At 31.9% G+C, this 20685-nt stretch overlaps 1 pseudogene; it reads left to right on the forward strand.

The window, feature by feature from the left end:
- Window positions 1-4017: 4017 nt before the first annotated feature.
- On the forward strand, window positions 4018-13721 carry LOC107911066 (uncharacterized; annotated as a pseudogene).
- The last annotated feature ends 6964 nt before the right edge of the window (window positions 13722-20685 follow it).

Genomic DNA, 20685 nt, shown 5'->3' on the forward strand with positions numbered 1-20685 from the left:
CGTGTAAAAGTTTCGTTAAGAAATTTTGGAGTTTAAATAGTTATTTAGATGAAAAGAACTAAATCGTAAAAAAAATGTAAAAGTTGAATTCTATTAGTTAAAAGGGATAAATGGCTATGGAAAGGAAAGCTAATGGAATAAGATAGTAATTATAACATTTTAAGAGTTAGTGGATAGTTATGGACAAGGTTTTATTGAAAATTTTGATTAGTAATAAGGGTAAAATGGTAAAATAGTAAATAAGCATAAAATTAGATAAGCTAAAAATCATCATCTTTTTCATTTTGTTTTCTTGAAAACTGATTCTTCATGGAAGCTTAGCTAGAGTTTTATTCAAGCTTTATTTCTCCCTTGAATGGTATGTATTCAAGCCCCGTTTTTAATGATTTTTATGTTTTTGAGTTCGTTTTAGCTTAATCTAGCTAGCCCGGGGGTTAATTTGTAAAATTATTAAATATTTAAGGAATTGATATGGATGTTTTTGAATGCTTTTTGAAGTTATTTAATGGATTAGTAATCTTGGTTGTTAAATAAACATGTTTTGTTAAATGATTTTGATGAATTTTGAAATAATATATTAAATTGTTAAAAGTATAAAACCATGGGTTTGGTTGTGAAATTTTGGTAATAATGGGCTGTTTCAAGGTCCCTTGTAACATTGGTTAAATTGGATTTTGGTTAAAATGGTTAAATTTCAAGTTATGAGCTTAAGGACTAAATTGCGAAAAGTTAATATGTTAGGGGTAAATTTGTAATTTTGCATAAATATGAATTATGGATTAAATTGAATTATAGAAGTACTTAATTAAATGGTACTATTGTTTTAGATCTCGAGCATGTTGATGATCGTGGAAAAGAAAAGATTGCGAAATAGTTCCTATATTTTCCCGATTACTGCAAACCAATCTGGTAAGTTCGTTTATGTATATGCATGGTTATATTCATTTCCTTGTTAATGATTTAATCTTTTAATTATATTTTGTATTGTTACTTGAATGTTGAATCGTACTGTATATTCAAATGAGGTGTTATTCAGACTTAGTGCCTAGCAGGCTTAGTGTTGGTGTTATTCAGGCTTAGTGCTTAGCAAGCTTAGTGTCGATGTTATTCAGGCTTAGTGCCTAGTAGGCTCAATGCTGATGTTAATCAGACTTAATGCCTAGTAGGCTGTGAGCCGGTGTAGTAAATGATAGCGTCCCTTGGAAATTTAGTAATTGATAGTACATGAGTTGACTTATCGAACTTACTAAGCTTCTTTATGCTTACTCGTTTAATTTGATTTTTATAGGACTCTTGGAATCGTAGCATCGATTGGATCAACTTGGAAGCTCATACACTATCATATTTATCTCGATAGTCATTTTGTACTTGTTTTGAAGTTGGTTAAGAGTGACATGTAATAAGAAGAGTCTTGTGGTACTATGATATTTTGTAGTGGAACTAGATGTTATAAATGGTCATTTTGATGTTTGTATGAAAGGCTTGATATTTTGTGTTTATTCATGTAAATATGATACGTGATGCATATTTATATAATATTTGAAGTAGTTGAGATTTTGATTGTGTTGGTATTTAGGTTGTTTGATCATTTACATGTGGTACCAATCAGGGTACATTGGTTAGTTGTTCGAATAGGTTGTAAATGTGTGATTTTACAATAATGTTTGATACAATAGTGGTGCTTGTGGATGGCATATTGGTTAGATGAATTAGGATGTTGAAATGGCATGTTTAGGTGTGTTTGAGTGATGTTTAGAGCCCTTGAATTTATGCCTAAATGATTTGAGTGGTTAGGTATGAACTGGTCTTGAAATGGCTTGATTTTAGGTAAGTTTTTGGGTTCAAACGACCTGAGACACAAGTTGTCACACGGCTGTGTGTCACTTGAAATTTCTTAGAGTTCCAAGTAAGTGAGTTACACAGCCTAGCACAACGCCTGGCACACGGTTATGTGTGGCAATTCAGAGAGTTACACGGTCTGGCACATGGCCTGTGACACGGCCGTGTGATCTTACTCAGTAAGTTACACAGGTAAGGACACAAGCTAGGACATGGTCGTGTGTCCTTTAGTTCGAATGTTACATGGCCTGGGATATGTCACACGGCAATGTGACCATTGTTTTCACATTTTTTTCATTTTTTTAAATCTTCTATTTTGTTTCAATTTAGTCTCGAAATGTTTCTAAGTTATTTTTAAGACCTTGAGGGCTTGGATTAGGGAAAAATGCATATAAATGAATTGTTTATAATAAAATTGATTTAATTTGTGTTATAATGTTAAATGATTTATGTTTGAACAGTAATGCTTTGAAACCCTAATCCGACGACGAAAACGAGTTGTGTAACAGCTCGATTTATGGGTCTAGTCAGAACAGTGGTTTCAGGACCACAAATTTGAAGTCAAAAATTTTATTTTATTGTTATTTTAATATCTACAATATGATATTATGATTGTGTAAAACTTTCGTAAAGAAATTTTATCAATTGGGTGCTTAATTTGATAAAAGGACTAAATCGCGTAAAGTGCGAAAGTTGCGTTCTATATGCTAAAGGTGTCTAATAGCTATAGAATTTTAAATTGAAGGTATTTATGTGATAAATAACCCATTATTGAGATATTGGATGTTAGTGGTGTGGCATTTGGTGTAGTTATTAAGGTTATTAAAGGTTAAATAAGTAAAAAGGCACTATATGTTAAATTAAATAAAACAAATTGTGTCATCTTCTTCCACTATCCATCTTCAGCGAAATTTCAACCTAAAATCAGCCATGGGAGAGCTTGTTATTCGACCAAAATTTGAAGACAAATTGGTGAGTGGTTTTTGCTCTAATAATTTCTACGTTTTTTAGATCGTTGCTTCATAATCTAGCTAACTTGTACCTCTATTTCTAAAACTGTTAAAGATTTTGTGAATTTCCATTATTTAATACTTGAGATATTTGATATTTTTTGATGAAATATGAATATTTGATGTTAGATTTTCATCCTTTATAAAGTGATTTTTGATAAAAATGTCAATTATGGATTAAATTGTGAAATGTAGAAATTTAGTGGTTAAAATGTGAAATAAATTGAAAATATGGGCTACTAGTGATATATGGAAAATTCGGCTAGCTTGGATATGTGTTTAATTTCATGAAATTGTGATTTTATGTGATAAGGACTAAATTGTAAAAATGTGAAATTATGAGGGCAAAAGTGTAAATATGCTTTAAGGTAAATTTTGGATTAAATTGAATAGAGAGATAATTAAATAAGCTGATTTTGATTATATTTAGGTCGAGAAAAATGAAATACGGATCTAGATTGGAGAAAAGATAAAGTATCAGACCAATTGATCAGTTCCGTTGTTTTAGCAATCGAGGTAAGTTCGTATAATCAAACTTCAGTGTATATTTATGTAATTGATGAATGATAGTATGAATGTATTCATATAATTGATTTAATTGTGGAGTTTAAAAAATCAAATGTTTGAAATAAGTAAAAATGTAGGATCGAACACAATCGTTTCGTAACGAAAGACGAATTAGTGGAAAAAACCATGGTTAGACCATGGCATTACATGATTTCGTATAGACCATAGCTGGGCTATGGAATCAATATATGAGACTTTGTGTAAGACTTTATCTGGGATATGGCATCGATATATGTGATTACGTGTAATACCATGTCTGGGACATTGGCATCGCTATGTGATTTCGAGTAAGACCATGTCTGGGACATTGGCATCGATATATGATTCGTGTAAGACCATAGCTGGGCTATTAGCATCAATATGTGATAACATATAAAACCATATCTGGGATATGGCATTGTATGTGATATACAAGACTTCCGAGTATCTTTAACGATTCTGATGGTTCATCACGCAAAGTTAAGACAAGAATGAAAGTTCAATTGAATTACGCAACATAGGTACGTTCAGGACCTATGTGAGAGTTAAATGAAGGTAATTTAGAAAGAGAATTATTAGTGTATAATTATATTTTATGCCAAAATGTGTTTATTTGGCTATAATGAGGTATGAATTGAATGATATGTGTGATATGAGCAATGATTGTGTTAATGATATGAATATGACACATTGAGTGAGAATTACAATTATTTAATGATAATTTACATGATTCTTTCGGCTATAGAAATGTGATGAATAATGGATCAAATAAATTTATTTATTTTTGCTTATGTATTTGTAAATGAGAAAGAAGTGATAAGTAGTTTAAGAGGCGCACGAGCTTTGAAATGAATAAACTCGTGGAAATCTTATTTAATCATGTGCATGAATATGAGGTAGAATTGTGAAATCAAATGAGCTATATTATGACTTGATTTAATTGTTTGTAATGTGGTTATTTAGTAATATGAGTTATTATATTACGAGCTTACTAAGCTTTATAGCTTACTTGGTGTTATTTTTTTATGTTTTACAGTGTTTGGGACGTTTGCTCGGGTTAGAAGTCGACGGAGATTGCATCACACAATCCAGCTAATAATTTCGGTATTTATATACTTTGTGACTTGGTTATATGGCATGTATAGGCTATGGTTATTTTGGTTTACTATGGAAAGTGTATTTGGCCATATGGTTTGGCATGTTTTAAGTATGCATTTGGTTATTTTGTATAGGCTAGTTTTTAATATGTTTGGTTTTGATGATATATATATTTAGCCATGCAAAAATTGGCATGATTATAATGCTAATGGTTGTGTAAATTTGATCATGGTATAAGCACATTTTGGTAAGTATGTCTCATGACTTGTATGAATGGTGTTTTGGTTATGTCTTGGTTGAGTAATGATATGAATGAGTTATAAATAGTTCATTTAGTAAGCTTGATACATGATTTAATTTGTATTTGTGATTGGTCTTGTGATTTGGGTTGGAATGGTTATGTATGCACATATGGTATGCTTGTTTGAGTGAGTTTTTAGGTACGGTTCATGATGGAAATGGTATGAATTTTTGGAGGCTAATTTGATGATCGAATATAGGATTAAATGATTCGGTTGTGTATATGAAATTTTGGCATGGTACATAGTATATGAAATTGGCATGTTTAAATTCGGTTATTTTACTTAGAAAATTACTAAAGTTAGTTGAGTAAGTAGTGTATGGATTTGTTATACTTACGATTGAGATTCGATCATTTGGGTAATGCTTGTAGGCATTTGTATAATTTTGCCTATTTTGCAGTATAGTATAGTTCAATGTAAGCTAGTATGTGCATGTACAAAGTTCATAACTAATATATTTGATATTAGTTAATATTATGAATTGATATGGCTAGTTGTGGCTTAAATATGCACACATGAGAAAGCTTATAGAATGGATGTATTGTTGTAAGCTAAGTTTATGAAAGTGACATATGATTGATACTTATTTAGGTACCTAAATGTCTTATTATATAGTCATAAGGTTCGGCTAATAAAATTATAAAGTATATGTATTATGATATGATGTTTTATAATATAGTAAAATATGTTTGGTTAGTTGGTTAAGTGGTACACATGTATGATTGTTATAAATTGATGACCATATGGTTTGAATTTGGTAATTATGGAACTAGTTCAATTTGGTTTTTCTTGAGTTAGCTTAATGAAAAATTTGATTTGGTAATCAGATTGAAATTGTTTGAATTTTGAGATATGCTTTATTTGTGATACATGACTATTAAAGTATGATTGATTTGGATTGGCTTTATGATTCATATGTTCGAATTTAGTATAAATGATTTGTGGACATTCGAGTTTAGTAATTTTATAATTGTATCTTGATAATTCTGTACATGGAAGTAAAATATGACTTTGATGTATGTTAGTTAATATTACTTATTGTATATTTAGAAATGAATGACTGCTCTGAGCTGTATTTTGGTCAGTAATGCCCTGTAACTCTAATCCGACAATGGATACGAGTTAAAGGTGTTACACATGAAGCTTAGGAAAGTATAATAAATTAAACCAGGAAAAACTGAAGAAATTTGTGGTATTTGTGAAATCATGGGACATTCTATTGTGGAATTCCCAAACATTTCACTTTTCAAAGAAATGTTGCATGATCAAGTAAACGTTGTGGAACTATTCAAAAAACCCTTTCATTCTCCATACTCAAGCACTTACAACCTTTAATAGAGAAACCACCCTAACTTCAGCTGGCAGGATAATAATTGTGCTCGTTTCCCCCAGTGTCCAAAACCTCCCAACACGTTGACCCAACCATCTTCGCATGTTAAAAGTTTAGAGGAGACATTAGAAGAATTCATGTAGACACAAACAAATGTCAACAATGAGGCTTCAAAAGTTATCAATGAAATCAAGAGCACACTTTCGATGTTTATAGCCTCATTGCGCATTCAAGAAAAAAGGTAAGTTTCCTGCTCAAACCCAACCTAATCCTTTTACACAATGTCATGTTTCTTGTCCCAAAGAAATCCAAAAGGAAGATGCGAATTCTATAACAACTCTTCGAAGTGGGAAGGCCATCGACAAGAGCATTCATTCCAAAGCCCAAAAGCCCTCTTTTGCTCCGTAAAGTAGTGGTAAGGATAATGGTAAGCCTAAAAGTTGTAACAACCTATACAAGGAAAAATGTGGGATTTTTGCTCCTTTCCCTCAAAGATTGCAACCAATAAGGAATCTGAATCGAAATGCTGAAATTTTAGAAATTTTCAAACAAGTCAAGATTAATATTCCTTTATTGGATGCAGTTAAACAAGTTCCGTCATATGCTAAGTTTTTGGAAGATATGTGCTCAGTTAAAAGGAAACATAATGTGCAAAAGAAAGCCTTTTTAACTGAACATTTGAGTTCAATCATTCAGATTATCACTCCACTTAAATATAAAGATACGGGTTGCCCTACAATTTCATGCATCGTTGGGAACACTATAATAGGGCGTGCTTTGCTTGACCTTGGTTTTAGTGTTAATCTTTTGCCTTTCTCTGTTAATCAATAGTTAGGTTTAGGTGAACTTAAGCCAACATCTGTCACACTTCAGGTAGCTGATTGATCTGTCAAAATTCCTCGAAGGATAGTAGAAGATGTGTTGGTTCAAATTGAAAAATTTTGGACACACATCCTATCTCAGATTCTACTATACATCCCTGTTATTTTAGGTCGTCCATTCATTACAACTTCTAATGATTTGATTAATTGTAGGAACGGTGTTCTAAACTTGTATTTTGGAAACATGACATTAAAATTAAATGTGCTTAACGTTTGTAAGCAACCCGCTGAAGATTCTGGTGTACATGAAGTGGTCATCATTGAACAACTTGTCCATGAACAGTTCATCAATTCATAATTCTTCAATCATTTGGAAAATTATTTAACTGAATTTAAAATTGATAATGAAACAAAAAATCCATGCATTGATTCTGTGTTAAATTCTTTTCAGGGACACGATAAGAACTTTTATTGGAAACAAAAGTTTGAGGAACTTCCAAAAACTATAGATGTTTTAACACCATCAGTTGATCAACCACCCAAGCTTGATTTGAAATAGCTACCATGTGATTTGAAATATTCATTTTTGGGTGAGAATGAAACTTTTCTAGTCATAATTTCCTCGAAACTTGATGCACACCAAGAAGGTAAGCTACTGAAAATTTTGAAAATGCATAAAAATTGTAACACCCAAAACCCGTTTCCATTACCGAAATAAGGTTATGCAATATTACTGTACAATTCAAAACATTTCAAAACAAATAGTATCCAATTATCGATTTAAATCGAGCTTTCAAAACCTTAAAAATAAGTTACAGACATTTAGTGACCAAATCAGAACAAATTAGAACCTTTAGGAAAAATTCAAACAATTTACAAGTTAGGGGTCACACAGTCGTGTGGCAGAGCCCAACCCATGTGGCTCCAAACATGGTCGTGTGGCTATCGTACACGTCCGTGTACTACCTCACACGCCCATGTGCATGGACCGTGTAACTCTCTGATTTTGATCACATGACCGTGTCGCAGGCCATGTGCCAGCCCGTGTAACATTCGTATTACCCTCACACGGCCATGTAGTAGGTCGTGTGTTTGCTCGTGTGAAAATGACACCTATACTATTTTTAAACAAGCTCCGGACACACGCCCATATGGGCTGCTTGTGTGCTTCACACGGTCGTGTGACAGCCCGTGTGAGCCCAAAAAAGCCCTACTTCAAGCTCAAATTTCACCCAATTGCATAGGTACTTAACCAATACATAACATGTGATCACAAGGCTTCAAAAACACACAAGAACATCCAAAAGATGCTAATTCAATCCATAATAAAGAACTTAACAGAGTTCTTGACGATAAGGTTCTTAATAGAGTTCCTGTCAATCATAGTTCATAACAGATAAGTAATGCTCAAAACATCAATACACATTAATTTCCACTTTTCAATAACATTTAGAGATCATTAAAACATAGCCCGATGAATGATAAATGGATACGAGTATACGGTTAACCATCCAACACACCAGAAACTCGTATGAGCCAAACCAACCAATACATCAAATGCTCGTATAAGCCAAACCAACCAACACACCGAATGCTCGTATGAGCCAAACCAGCCAACACACCGAATGCTCGTATGAGCCAAACCAACCAACACACTGAATAACACTATAATATAACACGGTAGTCTACAATAAATGTAGGACCTCAGCTTAACCAACAAACTGAGAAAATACAGATATTATCTCCACTGCTCAGATCAACCACATACTGTGCGCCAATAACCTATCGACATGCCAATCGTACTCTATCCTACGTTCATCCATTCAGAATACTCCAACACAAGTCAATATATGAGTAATTCACTATCTCATATTCCATATACAGACATTAGTTCATCAACCAAACATTCATCGGCTTAGAATATCTCTTTAGTGCTCAATTTTACAACAATCCATTGCTTCATTACTCATATACTTAACATCATTATAATGTTCAATCCAAAAAAAAATTAATTTATTCAATATAAATTTAAATGCATTAGAATTAAACCGAACAAACTTACAAGACTGATTTGCAGGTCCAGAGTAACTCAGTTAGTGATCGACGTTGTGTCAATTCATTATTTCCATTTTCAATTACACACATCAACATAATCCAAATTATGCAATTAGGTCCATATAATACATCTAAAAATGTACTAAAATTAAACCGTACGAACTTACCAGACTAAACTGCAGCAACGACAAAGTACAGGGGCTATTTGATATTTTTCCTTTTTCCTCGATTTTCCACTTGTTTAGGATCTAAAATAACAATTCCATTCAATTCACTAATTATAATTGAATGAATTAAATCCTTTTATGCAATTAAGCCCTTTTTGACATTTTTACAAAGTTACCCCTAGCATTTTACTTTTATACAATTTAGTCCCTAAATCCAAAACATGCAGTTTAACCATTTTTATTCAATTCCAAGTTTAGCAAATTTTTTTGGAACCCTATTACAGCCTATATTTTCTTTTATTTCACATCAAGTCCTTGTACTTTTTCTAATTTCACATTTTAGTCCTTAAACATTAAAATTACCAAAATTTACTTTACAAAATAGTCCTATGTAGCAACAAAGCTTAATATTCTACCATGAAATTTCGAGAACATCTCAAGTTCGTCAATGGCACAATCCATAACATTTGATAGTTTTACAAATTAATCTCTAGTTAGCTAGGTTAAGCTAATACGAGTTCAAAAATATAAAAATTACTAAAAACTAGCGAGGTTTACCTTCTAAATCAAAGAACCCTAGTTGGCCGAAGGTTTCTTCCTTCTCCTCCCATGGCTATATGGGTTTTGAAAGAAAGAAATAAGAAGATGATAGCTTTAATTTAACATTATTTTAATTTTAACCTTTTATTTTCTTAATTTAGAAATTTAACCTTTACAATATACCTATAAAAATAGATAAAACATGTCCATATTTGTCCATCAATTGAAAATATGGTATAATTACCATCTAAGGAAGGTTTAATTGCACAATTGGTCCTTCAATTAAATTAAATTCCAACTAAATAAGCTTAATTACAACTTAATCTTAAACTAATTAGGATTAAAAGAGAAAATAACCCAAAGGCTAGTGGATTAATCATATCCATCACCGCTTGGAATTTTTTACCATGGTCTATTTACCGTTTTGGTCTCTTTTGTATTTTAAATCTATAGCAATCAACTTTTACCTCTTTTACAATTTAGTCCTTTTCCCTAAATTAAGCAATCAATCATCAAAATTACCAGACCAAACTTCAATTCACCATGGTCCTAATACCTTGTTTTCAATAACCAGTTGACTTTTGAACCAAACCACTTATACTAACTTTTAATTCAATTATTTAAAATAATCAAATCAAAATTTAATATAAAAATTATTATCAACTCGTATAACTTAAATATTAATTATACGAACTTACTCGTCGAATTTGTGGTCCCAAAACTACTATTTCTAACACTACTAAAAGACGGGTTGTTACAAAAATGCATTAGGATGGACCATAGTTGACATAAAAAGGAATTAACCCATTGATTTACACGTAACATTTATTTAGAGGAAAATGCTAAACCCTCTAGACAAATACAATGAAGGCTTAATCCCAATATGAAAGAAGTTGTAAGAAATGAAGTCATTAAACTCTTGGATAATGGAATCATTTATCCTATTTCTGACAGGAAATGGGTCAGTCCTACCCAAGTTGTACCTAAGAAATCCGGGGTTACTGTATTAAAAAAAGAAAATAATGAATTAGCCCAACTAGGACTGTTACTGGTTGATGCATGTGCAGGAAACTTAATTCAGTGACCAGAAAAGATCATTTCCCTTTACCTTTCATGGATCAAATCTCAGAAAGAGTTGCAAGACATGAATTTTATTATTTTCTAGATGGATATTCTGGGTCTAACCAAATAGCAATTTCACTTGAGGATCAAGAGAAAACCACTGTCACATGTCCTTTTGGCACTTTTTCATTTCGAATGATGCTTTTTGGATTATGTAATGCATTAGCCATGTTTCAGTGATGCATGCTTAGTATTTTTAGTAATATGGTTGAACGCATTTTAGAAGTCTTCATAGATGATTTTTTTTTTATTTTTGGTGATTCATTTAATGATTGCTTATTCAATTTAGAAAAGGTTTTAATCAAATGTAAAGAAAAAAATCTTATTCTTAATTGGGAAAAATTTCATTTCATGGTCACTAAAGGAATTGTTTTGGGACACATAATTTCTTCAAAAGGGATTGAGGTGGACAAGTCAAAAATTGAGTTAATTTCCTATTTTCCAACACCAAGAATTGCAAAGGACATTAGATCATTTTTAGGACATGCAGGATTTTATAGAAGATTCATAAAAAAATTAGTGTTATATCTAGGCCTTTGTGTAATATCTTATTAAAGGATAGTGTGTTTGAATGGACTAAAGAGTGTGAAATGGCTTTTGGAAAACTTCAAAGTATGCTTAGTTCTGCACCTATTATGAAACCCCCTCATTGGTCTTTACCATTTGAAATAATGTATGATGCTAGTGATTACACTGTTGGTGTTGTGTTAGGACAAAGGAAAGATAAGAAACCATATGTTATTTATTATGCAAGTAAAAGTTTAAATAATGCTCAAGTGAATTATTCTACTATTGAAAAAGAATTACTTGCAGTAGTTTTTACATTGGAAAAATTCAGATCTTACCTTGTTGGACAATCTATTGTTGTCTTTAATGATCATGTAGCTTTAAAATATCTTCTCTCCAAAATGGATGCCAAACCCAGGTTGATTAGGTGGATTCTTCTTCTTCAAGAAAGGAGTAAGAAAAGAGTAAAAAATGTTGTGGCTGACCATTTGTCAAGACTTATTTGTGATGAATCTTTTGAAACTTCCCCAATTAATGATAAGTTTCCTGATGAACAACTTTTAAATATCTCTGTTATACCATGGTTTGCTAACATTGCTAATTTTATTGTGATAGGAAAAATTCCTTCTAATTAGAGTTTACAAGATAAAAGGAAAATTTTTTTTGAGGTAAAAAAAATATTGGGATGATTTGTATTTGTTAAAATATTGCCTTGATCAAATTTTTCAAAGAAGCGTACCTTATAATGAAGTACATAGTGTCATCAATTTTTGTCATTCTGAGGCATGTGGTGGTCATTTTTCATCCAAGAAAACTGTTGCAAAAATTTTACAATATGAATTTTATTGGCCAACCTTATTTAAGGACACTTATCATGTGAGAATTGCCAAAAATATGGATCCATTTCAAAACGAAATATGATGCCTTTGAATCCGATTTTGGTTATTGAAATTTTTTACTGTTAAGGTATCGACTTCATGGGACCTTTTCCATCATCGTTTGGTTTCTTATATATTTTGGTTGCAATAGATTATGTTGCAAAATGGATAAAGACAATTCCATGTTGAAATAATGATCACAAAATAGTGATTAAGTTTGTAAAAGAAAATATTTTAAGTCGATTTGAGATTCCTCGATCTATTATAAGTGATGGGGGCACACATTTTTGCAAACAAAATTTTTGAATCATTAATGAAGAAATATGCCATTACACACAAAGTTACAATCCCTTATCACCCTCAAGCAAATGGGCAAGTAGAACTTGCAAATAGGGAGACTAAGAACATTATGGAAAAAACGGTTAACCCAACTCGCAAAGATTGGTCTCTAAGACTTAATGATTCATTATGGGCTTACCGAACTACTTTCAAAACATCATTAGGCATGTCTCCCTATCAATTAGTTTATGGAAAACATGTCATTTACCTGTGGAAATTTAACATAAGGCATATTGGGAAATTAAATTGCTTAACTCCAATTTTGATGATGCTTCTAAGTTGCGAAAGTTGCAAATTAATGAATATGAAGAACTTAAAAATGATACTTATGAGAATTCAAAAATAAATAAAGAAAAAACCAAAGCTTTTCATGACAAGATAGTGTTAAGAAAGACATTTGATGTTGGACAAAAGGTTTTGCTTTATAACTCTAGACTTCGCTTATTTCTTGGAAAACTAAGATCAAGGTGGAATGGTTCATTTGTTATAAAGAATGTGTACCCTCATGGGGCAGTCGACATTGAGAATCCAAAGAATGGTAATGTATTCAAGGTAAATGGACAAAAACTCAAATTATTCCTAGAAAATCAATTTGCTCAAGATGAAATTCTTTATCCTTTTGATCCTTGTTACAAGAATGTTTAGATGTAAGTATATATTGTACTAATTAGGAGTTCATATTATTATAAATATTATTATTGTTGTTATTGTTAATATTTATTTTAATTCTCTTTTTTTTACCTCGATTAAATGGCGGATAACAGTACTCTGTGGCTTTATAGTCGGTCCTATCAGCTACCCGTAAAATTGATACTGTATATTCTTACTTTTAAATTTTCTATCCTTTTACTCTTCTCTACCATATCGTTTTCTTTGCTTTCAAAGTACTCTAATCTTTTTCTCAAACTTTCTTTGTTTTCAAAATGGATAATGTTGTTTCAAAGTTGCATAAACAATTTTCTTGTGTACCTAGAAATATGATAGTGAAGCTTTACAAGGTTAGATGCGAGAGAATAAGGATGCTCATGCATAAGGGCAGGCCTACAATTATTCGAGCCATCATTTAAAGAAAGCTACGATTTGAGGAATATCTTCTTTTTTTACATTTACCTGGCACAGGTAGGAGCAGTTATGCAAGAAAGCGAAGAGCAAAGCGCCTTAGAGTGATTTGTCACAAGTGTGCCAAATGGACGTGTAACAGTCAGTGTCGATCTATTAGGATGTCATTTGTAAATCGAAAAGATAAATTAATATCCATTAAGGACAGATTGTGTAAGGAGAATTTTGGAGATATCCGAATTTCTCTTGAAACCCATCTTAGTAAAGTTTTGCAAAAAGAAATTCTTGATTTATGGTCTCAATTCCAATATGAATGGAATTGTCTTGGGAATCTGACGATAAACGTCCTTGTTTGCCAATTTATAAGAAAATTGGATGGGAAGCTGATCCTTGACTCATAGAAGGCGTTTAAGCTGTTATTGGACGTAAAACCAGAGGAAGATGTGAGCCACAATCGAAACTACTATAAATAATTCTCAACTTTTAATATTTATTTACAATAATCATATGCTTCATACATTTTATATGATGTTTGATCTATGTTATTTATATTGATCTCAGTTATTTGAAAAAAAATAAAAAAATAAGAAAAAAATAAAAAAATAGTTGTTATTATCGAATTTTTTATTGCTGTCTGTTTTTAGATTTTCTGTCGCGTGTGATGATTTTTTTCTCTTCCGTATTATTGTCTCGAGATTCCTGTTTTTTTTTTGTACCTGATAATTAATTGTGGCATGTTCCTTTTTGAATTTTTCATCGCAAGAAATATTTGCCTCTGACTTGTTTGATTTCTTTTCCTGACATCTTATTTTCTCTTTCTATTTTATTATTACTCTATGTGTGGTCCGAACCTTATATAATTCACTACTCCCTCATTCACATTCGAACACTAAAAAAAAACATGGCAAGTACTTCAACTCAAAAGTATGAAAAGATTTGTGTTTTTTGTGGATCTTATCCAAGAAAAAGATAAAAATTTTACAGATATGGCTATAAAATTGGGCGAAGTGCTAGCCAATGAAAAGAATTAAGTTAATTTATGGAGGGGAAGCATGAGTTTAATGGGATTAGTGGCTACATCGGCATATGTTAAAGGGAGTTCAGTTTTAGGAATAATCTCAAGAGCATTCAAAGGAAATGCATTATGTGGACCAACAATCGGTAAAGAATTACCAGTTTGGAGTATTCCTGAACGGTTAGCGATTATGTTCGACACTGATGATGCATTAATTGCCTTGCCTAGAGGTTTTGGTACATTAGAGGAAGTATTTTGCATAACCTCTTGGTCATCTTTCTTCAAAATGTTAATGGTTATTATAACAATTTGCTTTCATTTTTAAATAATGTTGTGGAAAGTGGATTTGTGTTTTCAGAGGCAAGGAATGTCTTCATTGCATGTTAAACTTCAAGCTTTTGAGTACCATCCAGATCTAATCACTCAACAGATTTTTGAATCAAGAAAGAGGAAAAGTGATTCTTACAAGCAAGAAATGCATTTAACTTTGTCTTTGTGACATTATCCAACTTTTGGGTTTAACTTATATTTACATTTATATATATACATTATCGTGTTTTACTTGTAGCAATCTTGACCAACTATCACAGGTGATATCCTCTAAACTTCACTCATGATTTTGACATTGAAGACAATGTCCTAATTTGGCAGGGGGTAGGGAATACTTTTGTGAAAATCCTAAGTCTTTTAAAAAAAAAAACTAGGGGTTGTTATTGTAATCAAGTGATAGAGTATGGAAAATAATCTTGAAACTGTACCTTATTAGAATGTCTACCCTTATTATTATTATTATTATTATTATTATTATTATTAATTTTAAATATATATATTGTAAAATGCAAGTAAGGAGTGAATAGCATTCTTGAATTACATCATTTTATGTTGAAATGGAGGATAATGAGTAATCTTGACACCTATTTTTCATTTTTTCTCTGTTTAACAAAATTTTCTTTGTTAGTTTTTTTTTATATGTGATGTCAATAAATGTTTTGCATGATCATTTAAGATACCTATTACTTTAGAGATTTTAACATGCTTGCGAAGTACTAAAGTATGTAAGCTTGAATAATTGATGATTATTGAAAGATTAGCTGCTAACTTATTAGAGAATGTGTTTCATGGGTTTTTTGTAATTAGGTTTTGTTAGGACTTTGGATGTTTCCTTTTTGAACTTTCTTTGACAATATTATCTTTTGAATTTTCTTCGATACATTGCTTGTCTTAGATGATATGCATGACTTGTAACGGGTTGTATGTAATATCTTAATCATGATCTTAGAATCTATTGGCTTATTACCCTTAAATATATTGAGTAGTTCTAAATGCATGATAAGGGAAGACCTATGCAATTTCTTTAGACTGTTTGAGCCTTTCGAGCCAACCCTTACATAAAATTTCTTAGTACCCTGATTTTGGGTCTTTTAAGATTTTTTTCGTTTAATGTTGTTATCTTAGCCTATAAAGCCTTAATTGCTAAATCTAAACCCTAAACCCTAAGTATTTAGTACTTACAAGACATATTCCTTTAGCTTAAGTATTAAATGGGATAAGTAGAAATATTAAGGTGAAATTTTAGGGTGAGAAAATGAATAAAGCATGACCTCACTATATTTTGTATATACATCAAAAGAAAAGGACTATTATTTTTGTCTACCTTTTTGATCCATGCTTTATTTGAATGATGGAGAAATAAGAAGATAAAAAAACAACAAAAAAAGAAAAAAATAAATAGATTTGAAAATACAATTAGTGCTCATATTGGGGAAGTAGGGAATGATACTTCTTGTCCGCTTTGATGCCCAAGACAAAGCATATCCCAATTGGACTTGATAGATGACATATTAGTCTTTCAATCGGTTTGCTCTTTTCTGATTAGACTAAGGATATTTTTAGGTTCGTCTATTAATACAAGGAGTCTTTCGTATTACAAGCCGACTACGTAATATTGCTTAGTATTAGTTAAACATTAGACAACCAGTGAGCAACATTTGCTTCCATTTTGCTTTGTGTGCAAAAATCATGTAAGGAAAATTATACAAAGTATTAATGTAATTCATGAATAGTTTTATTAACCAATCTGTTCAAAAAATTACAAGTGAACTTAGACGAAAATGCTACACTTAGGGCACCAAATCCAACACGAACCACAATGAACACTCCGATGGAAGAGGTTGAGCATGATTTTCCCAAGCTCGAAGACGAGGGCCAATCCACCGTTATTGAGCATGATGAGTTGAACATAGGTGTTCAATAAGAGTTTGGACTTGAAGACCATAATGAGGTTGTAAGAAACGAAGAAGATGTCTTCACTTTGATTGATATAGGATTAGGAGTAGGATTAGTGTTAGATGTAGATGAAGAGCTAAACCGAGAACTGAGTGAAAGTGTGTAGGAGTCAACACACTTTCCAACTATTGTTAAAGAGGAGCTAACCGAAGAACGTAACAAGCATGTCTACTTTCAGTTCAAAATGGGAAGTGACGCCCGGGTATCAACATCTTATTGCTGCATTGAGTTGTAATGTCCGAGGCTATAGTACCCTAGAACGAGCTTTGGAGTTGGTTAGGCTTTGGAAGAAAATGGCTCATGATGTGGTGTAACACCCCTTACTCGAGACCGTTTCCGGAGTCAAGCACGAGGCATTACTTAGCTTATCTTACTAATTCGGAGCATAAAAACTTGGTTTGAAAATTAATTTCGCTATTTACAGCAAGTCTGTCCAATCGCACAACAGTTACTAAATTAATTATAACTTGAGCTACGGGAATCAAAATTTAATTCCGTAAATTTTCCCTGAAACTAGACTCATATATCTTCCTACCATAAAATTTTAAGAATTTTTGGTTTAGCAAATTAGTACAGTTTATTAGTTAAATTCTCCCCTGTTTCACCACCTGACTGTTCTGACCTATTGCCACTAAAAATAATTTTTCTCACTGTAGGATTTTTATATAAAGTTATTAATTCTTTCTACAGAAAATAGACTCAATAAGGAATCTATACATATAAACTAGAACTCTTAAACATTTTTGTACAATTTTTAATGATTTTCTAAACTCAGAACAGGGGAGTCAAAAAACAGATCTGACCCTTTCTCACTAAAATACACATATCTCAAAATATAAAATTCATTTTGTTAAAACGTTATTTTTATATGAAAATAGACTCAACAAGATTTAATTCCATATATCATTCATCCTCTAATTCATTTTATACCATCCTAGGTGATTTTTCAAATTCACGTCACTGTTGCTGCCTGAGTTCTGTTTCTTTGCAAAATTTTACCCTTTCATGACTTCCATACATAATTTATCACCTAGACCTTTATAACAACAAACATCTTCATCCTTGGCCATTTAAACAACCATTCATCATCAAATACTTACGCATCATTCTATAGCAAAATCATAATTACAAACATACAAAATAACTAAATCCCTATACATGCCAGAACTCAAACGTGTTTCATCATAAAATACCGAGCAGTTGTGGTTGATAGTGTGGACGATCTCCGACTTCTTTAGGATCCTTGAAGTAGCTTAGCAATACTAAAAGAGAAAGAGAAATAAAAGAAGTAAGCAAAAAGCTTAGTAAGTTTACTAGCAAATAAATAACAACATTTAAGACAAATGATTATACTCAAATGTCAAGGTCTCTAGTTTACTCTTTAATTAATCTCATTCTCATTCTCTTGCTTGTTTACTTAGTTAACTCGCGATCATATCTTACTCTTCCATTGCTGAAACGTTGAGTATCATTTGATAATATAATAAGTTCTTAACTCTTATAACTTACCTGAGCTTGCCATTTACGCTTTTAACTGAACTTTCATGTACCTGATTCGTTTACTAGCCCGTTGAACCACATTGGAATAATAAGGATACTCGGGTATCTTTTGATCATAACATGCCAAAGCCATGTCTCAGACATGGTCTTACATGGGATGTTCTCATATCGGTGCCCACGCCATGTCCCAGACATGGTCTTACGGGGACCTCTCATCTCGGTGCCAACACCATTTCCCAGACATGGTCTTACATGGGACCTCTCATCTCGGTGCCAACGCCATGTCCCAGACATGGTCTTACATGGGACCTCTTTACCCAAATGTCATGACATTCGTATCCAGTACCATCCTTATGTAGCAACGGGACTATTAAATTTTAATTCTCTATCATTTCATGCTTGGATAATCATCAAACAAAATTCATGAAATAAATTCATAGTTGCTAGAAAATAGCAGCATTAATAATAATTATTGAAATATTGCATTTATTTACTGTAAACTTACCTCGGTACCGAATATAGCCCAATTCACCAACTTAGTCTTCAACTTTATTCTTTCGTTTGTCTAAGCTCGAGTTTCGTTCTTCTTGATCTAAAATAGAAAATTTAACTTATTTAATACTCACATTCATCAAAACAGCCCTCGACTCTAACTTTTTCAAAATTACGATTTTGCCCCTATACTTTTACATAATTACATTTTTGCCCCAAGGCTCGAAAATTAAACTTCATCCCTTATTCTTATGTTTTATGACATGCTGAACATTTTTCCCTTCTATGGCAACATCAAATTCCCACTCTAACATGTACTTAAGAACATTAGGTATTTTTACCGATTATGTCGTTTTACTCGTTTTCACTTAAAATCGCTTAGCAAAAGTTGTTTAACATAATTTCTAGCTTCATATTCTATCATAAAACATCAAAATAAACACTTTTCACCTATGGGTATTTTTCCAAATATAAACCCTAGGTTAAATTATTGCTAGAATAATCTAAATTAAGCTACCGGGATCTCAAAAACGTAAAGAACATTAAAAATGGGGCTTGGGATCACTTACTATGGAGCTTGGAAGATTGAAAACTCTAACTATGGCTTCCCCCCTTTCTGATTTCGTCCTAATGAAGAATATGATGATTTTTGCCATCTTTTTCCCTTTTAATTCTTTTTATTACTAGATTACCAAATTTCCCCTAACTTAAAAATTTTCTATTTCACTTATCTCATGTCCATTTTTGTCTACCAAGTTACCAATGGTATAATTACCATATAAGGACATCCAATTTAAAGTTTCATAACAATTGGACACCTCTAACATGTAGAACTCAACTTTTGCACTTTTTACAATTTAGTCCTTTTGACTAAATTGAGTGCCCAAACGTCGAAATTTTCGAACGAAATTTTCACGAAATCATTTTGTGAAATCATAGACCATAAAAATATAAGAAAAATAAATTTTCCTCATCGGATTTGTGGTCCCGAAACTACTATTCCGACTAGGCCCAAAATCAGGATGTTACATGTGGTTCTATAAAAGGTCAAAAATAAGACAACGATAATGTGCTCAAACGCCAAGGGGGTCCTCATTTTATTCATGAAGAACAAACGAAAATTTAATGTCTTGAGGACCTCTTTGAACGTCTTCTATGGAAGGGATAGGGATCACCCGAAAGTTGATAAGTTTTGTTTTTGTTATTTTTTATTTTCTCTTTATTATTTATTATTATTTGCTTTTTCTTTCATTGTTTGTGTTTGTTTGTTTGATGTACAACCACTCATCCAGAAGCCTATACTAATATTTCGAGCTTTAACGAAAAGGTGGGTGATCCGAGCTAGTCTAACTTTCCTTCTAAGGAAGTTTGGTAACCTCCTATCTTTTGTTTGGTACACATTAAGGACAATGTGTAGTTTACTGTGGGGCTGCACATAATTTTATTTTGTCTTATTCTTCTTGTTTTTGTGTGTTTATTTCAATTTTTACATTATTTTCAAAAAATTTCAAAAAATTCAGAAATATTTTTCTGTTATTTCTTTAATTCTTATTGTGTGTTTGCATGCTGCTTAGACAATAATTGGGCAATAGGTCATTGGTTGTAAATATCGAATAAGTATGTTGAATTTCCAAGCATGTGAACTTTTATTGATACTAGATAATTTGATGTTCTTAAGTGTAAACTAATTAGTTCGATTAGTTAATTTGTATAATAGATTAGAGGCAATAACTTTTAATAAAAATGTATAAAGTGTGTCATAGGATGTAGGAAGTGTAT

This window comes from Gossypium hirsutum, chromosome D11 (genome assembly GCF_007990345.1).
Source record: "Gossypium hirsutum isolate 1008001.06 chromosome D11, Gossypium_hirsutum_v2.1, whole genome shotgun sequence".
Lineage (NCBI taxonomy): Eukaryota > Viridiplantae > Streptophyta > Magnoliopsida > Malvales > Malvaceae > Gossypium > Gossypium hirsutum.